Here is a 12894-nt window from a genome sequence, read left to right as displayed (position 1 = left end):
GACACAGTGAACAACAGCTACACCATAAATGTATGGTTGGTTTTTTATTTTTTTTAAATCCTATTGAGTTTAATTCAACACTCTTCCTAAGAGGTTTTGGACCCATGATTTCACACACTAGTGAAACTAGATCTGGAAGCACATGTACCACTGAATGGAATGAAAGCCAGAGTAATTTAGGCAGATGATCTGTGTTTTATTAAGGCTTCATGGAAGAAATTCTTTTGCAACTCTGGTCACTGCTGAGAAGACAGAGAACCTGAATGGGAAAGTCAAATAAAGTTCCCAATCTAGAGGCCAACAACTCCATTTTGCAAAAGTAAATCATAGAGGAAAAAGCCCAGCAAACCAACACAGAATTAAAAGTTTTAGAATTTCCCCCATTGCAAAATTAAACTGGTCTTGAGAATGTTTTGTTGTCACTTAGCAGTGTTAAACAACAAAATTTCTTTCAGAAACAGGGGACACAACTTGCTTTTGTATTAGTTCACTACCAACCACAAAGGGACTGCTCAAGTGACTTTTAAACCTTATCCTGACTAACCCTCCTCTCTGCATGGCAGGCACTTTCCTTATTGGAAAACGTACAAACACAGCAAACTGACTGCAGGCCTGAACTTTATAAAGAGAATTCTGCCACAGCCTCGCATTTCTCTGCCCTCTCCAGCCCCTGTCAGGTCCTGGTCAAGGGCTGGGCCATCTGTAGCCACATGAACCCCCCTGACTCAGCTTCAACAAGCAGGGTGGGCAAAGCCACATCCAGCCCCTTCTGCCCAGAGGCGAGAACTCTGTGGGAGAGAGGGGTGGCATTCCTGCAGGGAGAAGGGTCCCCCCACAGCTCTGATGATCAGGCTGTCCCACAAAAGCCAGGCAGCCTCAGGCTGTCCACGCTTCAGCCACAGCTGAGGCACCCCATGTGTACATTCCTGCACCCCCAGTATGCTCTGAGGATGAGGTCACAGTGGTGTGCCCAGAGCCAGGCACCCCTGCCCAGGCTGCAGCACCCTGCACCAGCTAAAATCCCAGTTCCAGGCTCCAAAGCATAGGTGCCAAATTAATGGAGTACCATGGAGGTTTCAAAGTCATCAGGGCATGGTCCTTCTAGACTGCTTTTTCCAGATATCAAAGCTGGCTTAATTGCCAAAGGAGCATCTCCAGAACTCACTCTTCAGGCTACTGCAGTGACCACAAGGACCACCCCCCAAAAATCAACACCCTGCATCCCTAATTATATGTTCTCTCCAGTTTAAGTCTGGCTATTCACTGAAAAACCAAGACTTAAAACAAAATCATCAGGGTACAATTTACAGGAAAGATAAGCACCACATATTTTTTTGGCACTGAATCAGTGCAAACTTCAGCTGCAGTGACAGGCAAACAAATACTCATACTAAGTTTAAGAAAAGTATCCTTACTAATTCTGCATGGTTTGATGTATTAAGAGTATTAAAAAATATAATGGTACACAAGATCAAGCTAACCCAGATCCTGAACCTCTTCCACATGAGACTTCTTAGTTTAGATGTGAAGATCCATCCCAGCTGCAAAAGGTTATCAGCCTAACTTCTCTGCATAAGCAACTGTCCTGGTGGAGCCTGAGCAGCATTATTAACTAGAATGACATGGCTTGACTCAGTGACTGTTCTACTTCAAGTCAGAGCTTGCTCTGCCTTTCACTTTAAAGAGATGAGATCTTAAGTTCTCTGCTAAGAGAGATTGGGTGTTGTCTTAGATTAGAGAGAATATTTACCAGATTTAAGCTATCTGGGGAGATAGCAATTCAGAGCAAATAAAGCCATTCTTTTATAAAATTAAACAAGAGTCCAAAGAGGGAAGCAACAGGTCAGGATATGCATCACATAAAATTCACTAAATGAAGTAAATAGCATCTTAACCAAGCAAAAAAGTTCAATAAATGTTTCACCAAAGTCAAAGTGTACTTCTGTGTAAGTCACAGCAGACAGGAGAGACATGAAGGCAGGAGGCCTAAGCTAGCCAAAGCCTGGCTTCCCAGTTTGGGCTGTCCTGATAAGGCAGGTCCTCTGGCTCTGCCCACCACACTTGGGGGCTGCATCTGCCTGTCCCAAACTTGCTTAAAGGGCTGGCTGCTGCTGGGGGTCTGTTCAGCTCTGCCCTGCCAATAGCCATTCCTGCAGGACCCAGTAAACATGCAGCTGCACAGTGAGTTGGCCCAGCTCGCTGATTAGATACAAAATTAAATGACCAAAATAAACAACCTTTTTTTTTTGCCTTTAAAAAAAAAGTAGTTTTCCAACTCTCCCTGTGGTTGACAGTACAAGGTGGGGTCACAATACAGTGGGGAAAACGGGGGGGCCAGAGCAGGACTGCCCATTTCACAGCCAAGCCACAGCCCTGGGGAGTGCATTTAGAGTAACTTAGCTGAAACAAAACCACCCACGAATAGGATGAACAGAGGCTGAGTGAAAAGCAAAGCAGCTGATACTAAACAAGTGACAGAACAAACAAGGAAAACAATTGAGCCTGAGGTTTAGGACAAAGAAAAAGAGACCAGTGCCTAAACTATTTTTCCAACATTGTAAATTAATAGCCTACACACACATGACTGACTGAACAACCCGCCCACATTCATTCTTTCCACAGCATAAGAAGAAAAGAGGAATTAATCACCTGGGGATCCATCATCTAAATTAAATGCAGGGGAGGGGAGTGGAATTCATGTGACATCTGTGAAGTCCAACATACCCTCTTGGTGCAAGGTTTTTAGTAGGTGTCATTTTTATAAGCATTGGCAAGAATCAAGGGACACTTCAGTAATAAATGTATTCTCTTGAAATTAAGTATTGCTTAACCACATGTATTCTGCAAATATATATTTTAATATTTAGCATACAGTTGGAAAAAGGACAAAAAATTAAACTTCCCCACTCCTGGATTCATGCCCTAGCCACCAAGTTGTAAGATCACAGCTCACCTAATGAATATTTCTGTACTGAAAGCAAGGTGAAACAGTTGCATAAGTAAGAAGCCAGAGACCACCAGCCCAGCACAGCACAAAGGTTTATGGGTCTAGCACTCTCTTGACAAATGAAAGATGCAAAATCACAACTTGATTCTTCACATGTGTCTAACAGCTATAGATAAAACCTAGAAAGAACAGGAGGGGGAGGAAAAAAGGCACGGCAATGTATTCCCTTGCACGGTTTTTAAGTAGTCCTGGTCCCCTGATGTGTAATCTAAAGACACTTGGTCTCTCCAAGAACTTATCAAGGTACACCTTGCTTCTGGATGCCTGCACAGCTTGGACACCCAGCTAAATCAACACTGTAAAAACTAAAGGCACCTAAAGCAGCATTCAGCAAGTATCATTGGGAAAAACCTGAGCCTGCACAGATCAGAGACTGAGGGTTAGGACTGCAAGGGTCCAGCTCCAAAGAGCAGGAGCACACAGGATCTTTTAGATAGGAAGGCACTTGACACCTGTGGCCCCATAGACATCCCAAGATATTGTTATTTTCCTGCACAATCACAGTGGACTGACTGAAGTGTGCATTGTAGGAACAGTCAGGATATTGACCTTTTTGTTCTTATCTAGAGAAATCAAATCCACATCAAAGGAGAGTTACAAGACTAGCTTAATTAAAATAATTAAAGATGGTATTTATTTCAGATTGCTGTTTAACTACCAGAGTGTTCTGAAACACCCAGGAATCCAGCTTCATGGTATGCATTCAACAACTGCAAACAGGACAGCTTGAAACAGGTTACAATTATACCTGCTGCTTTAGCAGGACACAGCAGGACATAACTTCAGTAAATATATGCTTTCTGAGGCTAGTTTCATCCCATACAGAGGGAAACTGTCTAGCTATATTCACAACTTCCTTTGGAGTTTTGGCTAAACCTCATCTCTAATTACCTGAAGTGTTCCTAGAGAAGACGATCTAATAAGCTATCGCTGGCCCGGGACAACACTTACCTGTTAATTCACACAGAATATCTGCGTTTTAGGCCATTTTCATACAGCAGCACCGCGTTGAAACTCTTCTAAGTACAACTGAACCTCGGACCTAATTTACATGAAGATTCAATTCCCCAGCACTTGTGAGCAGCTCCTTTCCCACCTGCCGGAGCGGATGGGAGGCGTGGATCCCGGCCGCACCTGCGCTGCTCCCGCAGGACGGGGATCCCGGCCCGGCCCGTTCCTGCTGGCAGGGCTCGGCCGTCCCTCTGCCCGCCGGGGCTGCCTGGGGACGGAGCCGCTGCTGTCCCTCTGTCCCGCTGTCCCGCTGTCCCCGCCCGCCAGGTGCGCTCCCGCGGCGCTTACTCACCGATCGCTATCGCGGGGGGAGTTCCCCGCGGGCTCGGGACTCTCCCTGCTCACCGCAGATACTCGCTGGGGAAAACTTCCCTCCCAGGGGCTGCCCGTAACTCTTCCGTGGCGCTTGCCGGACCGTCACACCTGCAAAGTCGGTGCCTCTCGCTTTGCTAGAAGCACAGCGCTTTTTCTCTCTAAAACTCGATTTTTTCATGTTTTACGGTCTTCTTAGAAAACGGCATGTCCAGTTGGAACATGGATCCGCGACAAGTTAGGCTTTGCTAACACGTGAGAAAGCCCCTGCCACTAGAGTGCATACTTTGTAAGTTAAGTTAGCTTAACAATCAACGCACAGTTGATTGGTTCACAATTTTCGGCTGGAAATTCTGGTTTGGAAATTTCCTTGCAGAAAGGAAAAGATCTGATAGACTCAAGGTGGTTTCTCCTTGATTCTAGTTTTTGATAACTGGAAGTGCTAAAATACCTCAAGAGGCAAATATGAGGAAAAGGTGGGGCTGCATTAGTAAAGAAAATGGTGTATTTCCCCAAAGAAATTCTGTTTACACTCTGAGAGTATTAAAATTTCCAGTCATTGAAGTTTTGCACAGTTGCCCTAATAGCTCTTGATTTGCAGTCTTCAGTGGATTCCCCATCCACCAAGACTGTATTTTTTCTGTTACAGTATTTTTCATTTTAAATGTAACAGCACCACAGATCTGCTGCTAACTAAGAATTTCATGCCTGTCATCATGCAGTGTAACATTGCTACTTCAAGCTCCAGAACCACTGCAAGGGGAGAGAAACCCTCTGCCAAAAGCACAGACTTATAAATTTTGAGCTAACAAAGCATCTCTGTTCCTCTCTGCGCAGAGCCAGTTGCAAGTACTGGGTATCACATAGCAGAGAGGCTGATTCCTGTTAATGGAACTCATGAGAATATGCATGGTCACTGTTTTAAAGATATACCAGTAACCTGGTGTCCTTCCAGAATTATCTGAGTCCTCTGAGGTGCCCATTAATCACTTATTTCAAGGCATCTCACTGGATTAATTTACATGACCGAACAGCTTTAGTTTCGCTGTTCACAGAAGTGTGTTGTTTAACTACTGATAAGGCCCCTGTATGCAGCTTGCTGCTATCAAGTTACCTCGGCATTGCCATGCTCAAGGGTTTTGCGGGCTCTCAATGACCTCCAGTGCTGCCTGAACGGCTCTCCAGCTGTTGGAGGTGCGGTGCAGTAGCAGCCATCCCTTGGGACTGCGGTTGCCTCTCTGATGAAGGAAAAGACATTAAAAACAGTAATTTTGACGAGGCAGTTAAAGGAAAAAACAAACCAGTTTGCAGTATGACCTTTCCTTCTTCACTGAGGCAAGACCATGCCCTGTAATTTGAGGGGGCCTATTAACACATCCCTGTGGCTCTTTTGATGGTTTGGGACACATCTTTCAGTCTTCTTTCAGCTGCTTGAAAATTGGGAAGTTTATTTCAATAAGCACAAAATTCAGCTGTGCATGGGAAGGGATGTGGACAACCTGGTCTTGTGCGGACAGGGAGAGCATTACTGTCCTGTGATGTTTTTAGCTGGGACGGGAGACAAATCTCCTCTTTCCTTAAAACAGTTTTGTTCCAAACAAATCTAGTCTAAAGATCAGTTGTGAAACCAATTTACCTCTTTTCTTGTCTGCTGCAAATATGATCATCCTCCCCTGCCAGCCTCCTGGCAGCACCCAGGGTGCTCCATGCTCTGCTGTATCTTTCTGTAACTAAACCTTGCTTGAGAACACTGGTGATGCTCCCCTGCCTCACTGACTCTTGCTGCTGGCCCCCCTGTCCTCTGGTGACCATTCCAGACTGTCATTGCAAACACTCATCCTCACTAATTCCTGCTTCTCTGCAGCTGCTCCTGCTCCTTAGGCTTGCCTCCACTCCAGGCACCCCCGGTACTAGGACCAAGCTAATAAACTGGGCTGCTTTTGGCTGGCTCTGCCAAACCACAGCACTCTCAGCTCCAGAAATGCAGGGCTCAAATACTTGAGCAGACCCACGCAGGGCCAATAGAGGAGAATTTATTAGTCTGGGCTGTGCTTCACCTCTCATATTCCCCAGCGAGGCCTGTCTCATCTGTTTTGAACCTCTGCAGCACAGACTTTTTCACTTGTTGCTGAGCCTGTTTATACTATTGGATTACAACTTCCCAGTGTTTTTCTTGTTGAAAGAGAAGTAGCCAGAGGACTACAGAAAGTAGCTACAAGCAGGAGTCTATATTATCGTCTCTGGGACTCAAACCTTTAGGAACTGGACCCGAAATAATAAAACCCCCATGTATAAATACTGACACAAATCTTGAGTAATTATTTACATCTGCAAACACTTTCAAACAGATTAAGACCCTTTTTCTTCACTCTGTGCAAATGCTTCAGTGAGGAAAGTTTTCATGAGGAATGCTGATGGAGGCTGCAGCTTCCTATAAATCCAGACTGAATTCTCCCTTGTGATCCTCTGCCTCAGAAACCTGATCCCACCCCCTGTGCACACTTACTGACATGCCAACTTCCATGTTAAAAATCAAGAGGTTCAGAGGTTGAATCAATGTTTGCATAAAGCACACTGAAATATTTTAAACACAAAAGTAGAAAACATAATTGCTTAGAAGTGCTTGTCTAGTTTATGAAGAATCACATGAAATTAAGCAGCTGATGATTCTAAATGACTTTCACAGCTCTCTCCCAGCTGAGAATCCTTCAGAGCAAGCATTTAACACTACTAGTTATGAAATCTTTTAGTTTCAGGAACTAACACCAAGTGATGTACTTATGATCAGAGTTAAATTCCAGTATATATTGCAATAGCCAAGTGATGAGCTCAGTCACCAGGACCTAAAAGCAGGGCGTTATCAGGACAAGTCCAGCACACAGCCTACAGTGTCTCATAGCCAAACTCTCTGTGTAACCACTAAATTAAGTTTTCTGAGGAAGAGACTTTCTGAGAGAAAAAAAGGGATTTTGCAACTTAGATTTCAGTGAAATAGCAGAGTACTTTTCAGCTGAGGTCTCTAAGTAGTTAATATACCTTTGTTACAAACAACTTCTGCAGCCAGAGGATTTTACTACCATTAAAGTTTTTGCAGCAGTAATCTTTGTCCCCTGAGGGGTTTTTTGGGAGAAACATGAAACTGTTTCCTCATCCTCCTTGTCCTGCTCTCAGCTGGAGCCTGTTTTTTTTCCATTCCCATCGTAACCTTTGGGTTTAGCTGACACCTTCCCTCCTCTGCCACAGATGCTGGGTGGGGTCCACACACTTCATTATAGAAAGCTGCTATAATTCAGTCCATGACTGTTATTTATTTTCTCCTTTTATCAAATGCATGTTTAGCATCACACTTTCTTGACATTACCTGTTTAATTCTGTCCACCATCTGAGAATGCAGCCAGTTGCCTCCTCCTACAGAGCTGCAGGACAGCTTTGTTGCACAATGTCCAGTACCATTTGAAAATGTTGCTACAATACCTAGAAAAGCAATTATATGGAGATACTCTGCTGTTCAAATTAGGCACTCTCTTTATCTCATTCAGATTTGATGCAATGTGAATTTGAAAACAGATTTTCTGGCTTGTTATGTTTTGCCTTATGCTATAAGGCAGATATTCTTTGCACACACACATCATTAATACATTCTGTTAATAAATTCAAGGAGGGCTCATCCTTCAAGCACCAGAACACTTTGGTCCTGTCTCTCCACAGCCAGTCCCAAATCTGTGTGAGTTCAGAAGTTGCTTCTGCCCTGCACAGTGGCCTTTAACACTGCCAGCGGCTGCCAGCCCCAAACTGTCCAAAGGCAAGGAAAGGTTCCAGGGTGGATAATCACTGAGGCATGAGGGTGCTGCTCTGGACAGGCCATCAGCTTCAGCCCAGAGTGTGAACAGGAGTAACTGTGGGTGCAGGAGCAAATGGTTCTGTTTCCCCCTCCTCAGGAGACATTTGTTGCTGCTGCTAGTGTCTAGGAGTCCAAGATGATGAATCCAATTAACTCAGGAGGCATTATATACCTTTATGTGTTGTTGAGAAAAGGATGTAACTGAGCCAAGGCTTGCTCCTTGCAGTGTTTTCTAATCCTTTCATATCCTTTTCTTACCTGACTTCATTAAGAGCCAGATGCTCTTAATCTAGCACAGGTTTGGGAGAACATTGTCACATCTACTGAAGAAAGGTAAGACTAAATGTTATCAACATATTGACACCTTCAGATATTTTCTAGAGGTCTTATACCTGGAAGATTGTGGGTAGGTGATTCTAGCCCAGCTTTAAAATGAGCTTGCTGCATCAAAAATTAGTTGACATATCAAATGTATCATTTAGATCCAAACAATTCCAGTAGTTTCCTCTTTAATTTGATTTTAAGACAATTTATTTATACAGCCTGCAGTTTAAAAACTGCATTTTTCAGGGTTCAGGATAAGAGAGAAACTTAGAACCTTATCTGCTGCTGATTTCAGGAAAGATATGACAGATGAGTTATCTTAAAAGTTTTTGTCTACCTTTCAGTGCAGTAGTCTGACCTGGTTCAATAACAGGGTTTCAAATTGTTCCCAAACCTTCATTGTTAGGGGAAAAAAACCTTACAGCAAAACAGGAAAGACCTGTTTCAGGATAGGCTGTTGTATCACTGAAAAACAGCCCATGGAACACCTGACTCTGAAATATGCTTATTTATTATAAATAATTTCCATGGCGTCACATTAACAAACATTAAAGGTCACGAACTCCTGTATTTGAAGAAAATGTGTTTGACATCTGGGATCTGGCAGAAGTTCCTCCTGTGGGATAGATTGTTTGTGCAGAGCTTTATTGAAGAATAATATTAAGAATGAATTACGAAATATTAGTGTAACCTAGTAAGAAATGATTGTATTTTACAAGCCAGAGACAGATCTTACAGAACTATTTCAGTTCATCTGATGTAAAAGCACATCAAGGAATGCTAGCTGAGACCAGTTAGCAGTGAAAATCTGCAGGGCTTAAAAGCTGCAGTTAGAAATGGACTGAAGGGAGAAGTGCAAATGCAGGCAATGGCTTAAATGTACATCTGTGTTTTTGTACACCCCTGCTCTATGAAGGGAGCGAGGAGGGAATTGGCAGGGAGCCGCAGTGGCTGGGGAAGCCGAGGGCTGAGTGGGAAGCCAGGCCACCCCTGTGCACCCCCAGGCAGTGAGCTGGGCAGCATCCCCAGCCCAAGGCATCGGAACCTTCCTGGGGCTGGGGGGGACAGCAGGGCTCTGGGGAGCTGAGACTGTCACTCCTACACTTTATCCTCTCTGCCCTCTCTTACCATGCCAGTGAAAGTGTCACAGGCACAGCCCTTTCCCTGCCTGGGGAGTGATCCCTGGGCTGTTTGTGAAGCCCTGTCTCCCAGGGATTTGCTCTCCCACTAGGCTGGGATCATACCACCTCATGGGCTACTTCTGGGGCATCTATTAGAGTCCCACCTGCTTGTGATGCTGCCCAGAAATGCCTCTTCCAATGTGGAAGAAGGGATAGGAGCAGCTCACCCTGTCCTCCCAGCCTGCTCAGTGCCTGGGTCCCTGCCTGGCCAAGCAAAGGGCAAGCAACTGCCTGGGCCCTTTCCTCCCCTCTCTCTTTTTGGGAGCTCAGGACCAGGTGCTGCTGTCCTGCCCTGTATTTTCACACCATCATCTCTCTAGAGTCTGCTCAGAGCCTCGGGGCTGGCCTGTCTCCCAAAAGCAGACACCAGCCTGGCCGAGGATGAGCAGATGTTCCTGTCCCCGGGAAGAAGAGGCCAGCCAGGTGTCACCCACGCACAGAGCAAGGGCAGCACACAAAAGATCCTTTCTGAAAGGGACTGAGTCAAGAAAAAGGCCAAAAAACACAAAAATAATTTACTACTTCCAGTTATAAAAAAAATTTTTTTGTCTTCTATTTTCAGGTGAAAGCAAACTTCATTTACCTTGCTGGAAGGGGGTGATGACAAAAAGCCATTATAGAAATCACTGAAAACTCCTGGCCCCATTGAAGTGAGGGAGCTAGGAAGAAGATCCATGGAGGGCAGTGACTGGTTGCTCACAGAAACTGGAACACTGTTCTTCCATCAAAAACTGTTTAGTTCAAAAGGAGAACACACACTGACCTCCAAACTGCAGCTTTGTGTACATCCCTCTGGGAAAGGCAAGGTACTTAAAGCCATTTAAGAAATTACATAACAAGAAACAGAAGTTAACAGCCTGCTCTACCCTAATTTTTACACTTTAACCCAGCTGCAGGTTGTCTTGCTCTGTTCCCAGAAAGCACACCAGAAAACAGCCCTCTTAGGGTACAGGAATAAGGGAAAACCAACCTGCTGCCCACGTTCCCAGCCTTCCCTGTGCAGGACTGGCAGCAGCACTGGCAGCTCCTCAGCCTTGCACCCAGAACCACTGGGAGGTAAGTGTGCTATAGCCACAACCCTTACTGATATCATTAGTGATTGTAGGGCAGGAGAAAGGATGCACACTTCACCATAAAGCTGAGGATTTGCATGTTTAACATCTGTTTGGTTACATACAAAAATATTCAAAGGGGAGAGAACATACAGCCCTTGAGAGACTGCTGTGCCAAACAGACTGAAATGGGTTGCATCTTGGTACAGCTCAATCATCCGAGTGGATGGATGCACGTGCCACAAACCAGTGTTTCACCGGGAAGTTTAAGAGCTGGAAACTGCAGGTTATTTGTTCTTCGCAGTATTTTCTTGAGAGATTATTTTCGGGAATCCTGAGTCAGCACCAATAACTTTAGGCACAAATATTTGTGTGTGGGACACAGTATCTTTGCTGTGCTATTTACCTGCACTCCCCAAGCCCAGAAGTTTATATATGTATATATATGATTAAGGCTGCCTTTCCATGGTGAGCAAATACTCACTTGCCTCAAGTATTTTCAGTTGTCACTATTGCTTTAACTCTTAGCTCTATAAAAACTAGATTGTATGGTAGCAAGGAATTAAAGGGTGAAGGGTTAATTATTTCAGCGCAGCTCAAGGATTTAGCTTCACATCAAAACCACGTGCATTTGTATCCAACCTGACTTAATGAAATGTGTGGTAGAAGACAGAAGGTGCAGTCATACAAGCAAGCAAGGATTTATTAAATTAGTTCTTCAAGATCTTAGAAAATCTAACCAAACACTTCTCAGCCAAAGCTGTGGCTGTTCCTTTGCTTAAACTGATATGGTGGGCCCATGAGTGGCAAGGACTTTCATTAGCAGGCAGGTGGAGGACATGTTTCAATTCTGGATTTTAGGGGGCCTTAATGATGATTTTGGAATGGTATGGTGACTGAACTGTGCCAGAGCCCAAGAAAGGAGGCATAAAACAGGCTAGACAGAGTAAAAATAGGAGTGTAGATGTGCTGTTAAAGATCAGCAACCAGCTGCCATTCAGAACAGTCCTTACAAACAGTGGCACAGACTATAAACATCATTGTGAAAGAGCTGAGATCACACTTGCTGTCCTAATGAGTTACTGGCGTGAGAAAGTGTTCACCTGTATGAGACAGGGAGCTGCTGTCTGACTTCCTGGAAAAAACACATAGGCTCATTTTTTCCATCACTGATTTGGTTATGTGCAGGCTGACACTGAGGACATTTTAACAACATTCAGCAGTACTTGCAAGCCTGAGGAGGAACTGGTGCCACCAAAAACAGAGAGGGAGGAGGGAGCAGGAGTTCTGGTACACAGAATACAGCCCATGGGACTTCTCAAGGAAATACAATTCATAGCTTACCCTTAAGGAAGTGCAGCAGGAGGTTAAATCCCTGCAGGGTGTCAGTTTTATAGCCCAGCAAAACCCCATCTCTCCAGCAGTGCAATGTCCTTTACCAGCTGGCTGGATAGTACTGACAGATGATTAAGTACAACCTACTTCAGGTTTGTCCACATTTGTGAGTCAGCTTTGGAGAGACCATTTCCTTATCCACAGAGCTCTACTCCCTTGGCTGGGAGGACAGGGGCTATTGTCTGAACAGATTGGTCTTACATAGTGAAAAGAGCAATAAAGGGGAGGGGATCACACTATTCAGTCCCATGTGCAACCCCATGTGAGACACACATGGCAGCATGTGTAATAACAACCTCAAAAGCAAATTCTAAACAACTAGAGAAAGAAGGATAAAGTGACTCAGATGTGGAAACCCCATATTGGGCTACTTCAGCTGTATGTCAACAGCAAAGTCAGAGCAGCTGTGTTTTGTGAAGAGTCTCAACCACATTTAGTGGAAAACCAGCCCCTTGTTACCTTCACTCATCAGGCCACTTCAACCACGGCACCCCAGAGTGGACTGTAGACCTGTGTTTGATCAAGGGTCACACCTACTTTCTCATTTTCTTTGAGTAGTTCTAGAGTGTTGTTCTCTTCAAGAGAAACTTTGCAGCTCAGCATTCTTGCACTTGGCCTCTCCTCTTTCAGTTTGCATGTGCACTCATTTCAGTGTAATTTTTCCTGAGCATGTGATTCAGAATTAATGTGTTTGCAGTGTAGTGAAGGGAAATGGCGTGTCCTCATGGTACTGGAAATGAGCAGTGGCATTTCCTTTGACTGCATATCAGC

General features: G+C 44.5%; 1 protein-coding gene across 1 annotated transcript in view; it reads right to left on the bottom strand.

Annotated features, from left to right (window-relative positions):
- TC2N (tandem C2 domains, nuclear) overlaps nucleotides 1-4025 on the bottom strand; it is a 28153-nt gene extending 24128 nt beyond the window's left edge. The window contains exon 1 of the mRNA XM_033063311.1: nucleotides 3959-4025. The gene's annotated coding sequence lies outside the window, so the exon portion shown is untranslated. The remainder of the gene's footprint in view (nucleotides 1-3958) is intronic.
- Between the last annotated feature and the right edge of the window lie 8869 nt (nucleotides 4026-12894).

This window comes from Catharus ustulatus, chromosome 6 (genome assembly GCF_009819885.2).
Source record: "Catharus ustulatus isolate bCatUst1 chromosome 6, bCatUst1.pri.v2, whole genome shotgun sequence".
Classification (NCBI taxonomy): domain Eukaryota; kingdom Metazoa; phylum Chordata; class Aves; order Passeriformes; family Turdidae; genus Catharus; species Catharus ustulatus.
The sequence above is the reverse complement of the archived record's forward strand: the minus strand, read 5'-3'. Positions and strand labels throughout refer to the sequence as shown.